The 5598-nt window shown below is 43.7% G+C and overlaps 1 pseudogene; it reads right to left on the bottom strand.

The window, feature by feature from the left end:
• Window positions 1-906, bottom strand: LOC119923974 (annotated as a pseudogene).
• Window positions 907-5598: the final 4692 nt, after the last annotated feature.

The raw sequence follows: 5598 nt of genomic DNA, 5'->3' as shown, positions 1-5598 counted from the left end.
CTAAGAGGGATCCCAGTTGGGAATATGAGAATCCCTTTTCCAGAACATTCTCACCCTCCTGTCGCTGAGAATTATTAGAAATGGACTGACAGCTGAAAGGTGAAGAACATAATATTGTTGTTATTAAGAATGATAGGGGAATGTATCTTCATATTAAATAAAAGACTTAGGATGATTGTGTTCTGTCCATAAAGGAGGATGTAGAGGGTGACCAGGACAATGATTTGCTTTGCTGCTCTGACCTCGGGTATTGCCCTGGGTGACCATCTGGGCCGTGGAGTTGTTGGACCGGCCAGTGGTGTCTGTGCAGGACAAACACCATGTAGTCATTGGCCGCATTCATGAATCCCATGAAGAACATATCACCGAGGGAGAGCACTGCTGCCTTCACTGATACTGATGGAAGAGCAGTATTTCAGGAGGATGACCCTATTTATTCTGGTGCTGTTACCATGTCCCATGACACCCATCAGTGTAGTCATGTCAAACAGCAGATTGAGGACCCAGGAAAAGAAGCAAGTGGTTGCTCTTCGGTAATTGGGCTTTGACCTCTGACCACTGGGAAGTGCCAGGGCTGTTGGTGATGGTGTGGAAGACACTCAGGAGGCAGATGGTGCAGATGGCAAGACTTAGGACCACTCAATAAATGTATAAGAGGATTTTGTAACCACTGTAATCCAGGAAATTATTCAGCCCCGAAGCTGAAAGGATGCTGGCTATCCCCTTGCTGACCAGGGCCATGGTGTTGGCCAGGGCCAAGTGGGCGATGATCAGATCTGGAGGATTCAGCTGTTGGGTGGTGGAGACCACATACATATAAACCAGGAGGAGGAACACATTCCATGAGATCCCAAAGACAATCTGGAAAAGGAAGAGGAACCTATAGGCAAGCTCACTGACATCCATTCTTGTCACTCCACAGTAGCAGGATAAATCTCCAGTAGTTCAATCTGGGAAATGAGAAAACAAGAGAGAGAGAAATACACACATTGAGAGACAGAGTCAGATAGAGACCAGAGTCAGAGGAAGAGCTAGAAAGACAAAGAGTCAGAGAGAGAAGAGAAAGAGAGGCAGATGGAGTGATAGAAATCAAACAATCAGTCAATCAGTGGTATTCATCGATGACTCACTATATGCAGACCACTGTTCTAAGCCCTTGGGAGAGTACAGTGCAACAGAATTAAGCGCATCATTTCGTGCCCATAGCAAGCTTACTGTCTAGAACGGGGGAAACGGATACAAGTAGGCAATGTGGCAGGTAGTAGGCAACAGTCCTGCTACCTGTCACACGCCAAATGAGTGCTCTACCACATAAGCTAACTTCTCCGAGAGTCGAAACATAGAGAGACAAAGAAAGAGGCAAAATTGGTGAATTGGGAGATGGTGAGGCAGTGAAACCAAATCAGAAAGAGATAAAGTGAGCCAAAGAGAGATAGAAAGAGTTAAAGATAGATAAAGAGAAGCAGTGTGGCTCAGTGGAAAGAGCACGGGCTTTGGAGTCAGAGGTCATGGGTTCAAATCTCGGCTCTGCCAATTGCCAGCTGTGTGACTTTGGGCAAGTCACTTAACTTCTCTGTGCCTCAGTTACCTCATCTGTAAAATGGGGATTAAGACTGTGAGCCCCCTGTGGGACAACCTGATCACCTTGTAACCTCCCCAGCGCTTAGAACAGTGGTTTGCACATAGTAAGCGCTTAATAAATGCTATTATTATTATTATTATTATTATTATTATTATTATTATTATTATAAAGAGAGAAACGTCAGGTAGGGTGGGACAGATGGAAATTGAGAGTTAGAGAGGGACAGAAATCGATCCTTCAGTGGTATTCTATGATCAGTGACTGTGTTCAGAGCACTGTAATAAGTTTTTGGGAGGGTGAAAAATAAGTTGATAGAAAAGTTCACTGCTCACGATGCCCTCACAGTCTTGGGGGAAGACATACATTAGCGTCTTAATATATAACAGAACTCCTTATCTTCCCACACAAATCCTGTCCTCATCATTGGTTTTAAAGAACTTCATCAGCTTGCACCCTTCTAACTCATCTCGCTTCTCCCCTACAACCCAGCCCACATACTTTGGTCCACTGGTGCCAACCTGCTCAGGGTGCCCCGATCTTGATGTTTTACCGCTGATGCCTGACAAACATCCTGTCACTGGCCTGGAACACCCTCCCTCCTCAATTCTGACAATTACTCTCCCCTCTTCAAAGCTTTACAGAAGGAATATTTCGGCAGGGCTTACTGGAAAGAGCACGAGCTTGGGTGTCAAAGGTGATAGGTTCTAATCCCAGCTCTGCCACTTGTCAACTGTGTGACTTGGAGCAAGTCTCTTAACTTCTCTGTTCCTCAGTTACCTCATCTATAAAATGGGAGTTAAGACTTGACATGGCACATAGTAAGCTCTTAACAAATACCATCATTATTGTTATTATCATCCCATTTTGAGTTGGGGGCTCTCACTATCCTTGTTGGCCTGAAATGGGGCTCAACCTGTCCCTGCCTTTGGTGGCAGCATGGAACTTCCAATAGCACAAAACCTCCCTTTTAATGAGGGTTGTCTAGACGCTGTACACCCCAGACCTGTGGCCACCCTTTCTTGCTTTGCATGACTGTTCCATCCAATCTAAAAATCGTTAGATATCGACTGTGGAAACAGCATGACCACTCATTCATTCATTCAGTCATATTTATTGAGCGCTTACTGTGTGCAGAGCACTGTACTAAGCGCTTGAGAAGTACAAGTTGGAAACATATAGAGACAGTCCCTACCCAGCAACGGGCTCACAGTCTAGAAAGGGGAGATGGACAACAAATAGCCCGGACCTTGGGGTCAGAGGACGTGAGTTGCAATTCCATCCATGGCAATTGACCACTTGGGGAAATCACTTAACATTTCTATGACTCAGCTTCATTATTTGTGAAATGGGGATTAGATACCTCTTCTCCCTCCTACTTAAATTGTGAGCCCAATGTGGCACAGGGGCTATATCCAATCTAATCAAACCGTATCTACCCGATAACTTAGAACAGAGATCCACTCATAGTAAGTAATAAACATAGTAATAATAACATAGTAATAATATAACAATAGTAATAATATAACATAGTATAATAATATAACGATAGTAATAATATAACATAGTATAATAATATAACAGTAGTAATAATATAACATAGCATAGTATAACATAGTAATAATAAGATTATTAATAAAAGAGTGAGAATAAAGCTAATAAAAATGAGAATAAAAATAATATTTGGAAATAGGTAATAATCCTTTTCCAGGAGGAGAGCCTGGGGTCCAGCACAGTTGGAAATGATTCTTTGCCTCAGGATCTGGTGGAGTCTGGTGCCTCCCTAGAATTGGAGTTTCCACAAGGATTTCTCCCATTTCTATCTCACCTACTCAAGTCCTCCTCTCCCTCCAAGTCATTTCCACATGCATGTCCCATTGAGGTCTTAAGCTCAAAATGTCCAAAACTGAACTTCTCATCTTCTTTCCCATAGGCTTTCCTTCACCGAACTTTCCCATCACACTTGTCCACACTGCCATCCCACCCAAAACCTTTTTATCATTCTTGACTCCTCGCTCTTTTTATTCTCACCTTCAGTCTGTGGCTCAAGTCCATGGCAAGGGTTGGTTCCATTGACCCACCAGCTTGGGAAAAAATGAACCCAGCTCTTTTCCTCCAATTACCTGATGCCAATTAACACATCAGAGGTGCCCATGGAGTGACATGGCATCATCAGTACTGTACCTGCACTTCCTTCTCGTCCCTCACTTTCTGTTCCTCTCACTTCATGTTCCCTTTCCCTTTGCTACACTTCCTCTCTTCTCCGTTCTACCCCTCCTCTCCAACCCATCCTCCCCCTGAATTGAGTTTGGCCTTCGGGCTATTGGAGCTGAAGCCAAGGGGATTGTGTGACTTGAAGAACATGGGTAATGGCTAAGTGGTTCTTAGATGATCTCAGGAAGAAACAAGATCCCAGTTCAGATTAGGAACTAGGGTAAATGAGAAGAGATGACATTTGGTGACAGAATTTGGTTGATTTTCCTTTTGACGAGCTACAAAGTATTTTAAGCCTTCGATAGTCTTGTGAGCTTATTTTTTTTCAGTGTTGCATCTTAAGTGCATAGTTGCATATTGAGCTACCCAGGAGACTCGTATACTCATGCCAGCATTTCAGTAAGGGTTTAAAGGAAGGGAGATCTGTGGTTAGCCAGATGTGAAGGGGGAGGTATTTCTAATGGGGAGATAGGGCATGAGCAACAAAGATAATAATAATAATAATAATAATGTTGGTATTTGATAAGCCCTTACTATGTGCCAAGTACTGATCTAAGTGTTGGGGTAGATACAACGTAACCAAATTGTCCCACATGAGGCTCACAATCTTCATCCACATTTTACAGATGAGGTAACTGAGGCCCAGGGAAGTTAAGTGACTTTCCTAAAGTCACACAGCTAATACGTGGAGGAGCTAGGATTCGAACCCATGACCTCTGACTCCCAAGCCCGTGCTCCTGCCACTAGGCCATGCTGCTTCCCAAATAATAATGTTGGCATTTGTCAAGTGCTTACTATGTGCTGACCACTGTTCTAAGGGTAGATAAAGGGTAATCAGGTTGCCCCACGTAGAGCTCACAGTATCAATCCCCATTTTACAGATGAGGCAACTGAGGCACCGAGAAGTTAAGTCACTTGCCCAAAGTTACACAGCTGACAAGCGGTGGAGGCGGGATTAGAACCCACGACCTCTGACTCCTAATACCAGGCTCTTTCCACTAAGCCACGCTGCTTCTCCCAGCCACGTTGCTGGGAGAATAAAGTATGGTGACTTTAAGATGAGAATAAAGTATGGTGACTAGGTTGACATGGCAGGAATGAAAAGTACAAGTTGGTGTGTAGTGGAAGAAGAGAATGGATAGAGAAGAAGGGTGACCTAGTGGATGGAGCACAAACCTAGGAGTCAGAAGGGCCTGGTTTCAAATCCAGCTCCTCAACTTGCCTGCTATGTGACTTTCGGCAAACCACTTCACTACTCTGTGCTTCAGTTGTCTCATCTAGAAAATGGAGATTAAGACTGTGATCCCCATGTCGGACAGGGACTGTATCTGACCTGATTACCTTGTATCTACCTTAGAACCTAGAACAATGCTTGGCGCATAACGCATAACAAATATTTTTATTACAACGGGTAGGAGGGAGATAAAAAAAACTGGTAGATTGCTTTAAAGCAATTAGTGAAGCACTGTTTGCTGTAGGAAGGAATGAGTAACCATTAGGAGATTTTGTCTTCTCAAGATGGAGGGACCACATCAGAATTTAGGAGGGTGCCCTTGTAAAGTTGCCACCACTCCAAATGTCTTTGTCACCTGGAGCAATGAGCCACCTTAAGACTGGCTCTCTCACTGCTCAGATCAGCATCCCGAGTACATGAAACTTTAGAATATTTAGAAAACTTGAGGCCCCTAGAATTCCAGATACTTGGCTGTCATCCCTTCTTACCCGGCTTTCCAATCTTAACCCTGTTATACTGATTTGTTAGCACTGTTACTTATAGTTATTTCTTAGTGCATTGTTATCCTGCT

Source organism: Tachyglossus aculeatus, unplaced genomic scaffold, assembly GCF_015852505.1.
Source record: "Tachyglossus aculeatus isolate mTacAcu1 unplaced genomic scaffold, mTacAcu1.pri scaffold_75_arrow_ctg1, whole genome shotgun sequence".
Classification (NCBI taxonomy): Eukaryota; Metazoa; Chordata; class Mammalia; order Monotremata; family Tachyglossidae; genus Tachyglossus; species Tachyglossus aculeatus.
Note: the sequence above shows the minus strand (reverse complement) of the source record. Positions and strands in the feature narration are given on the sequence as shown.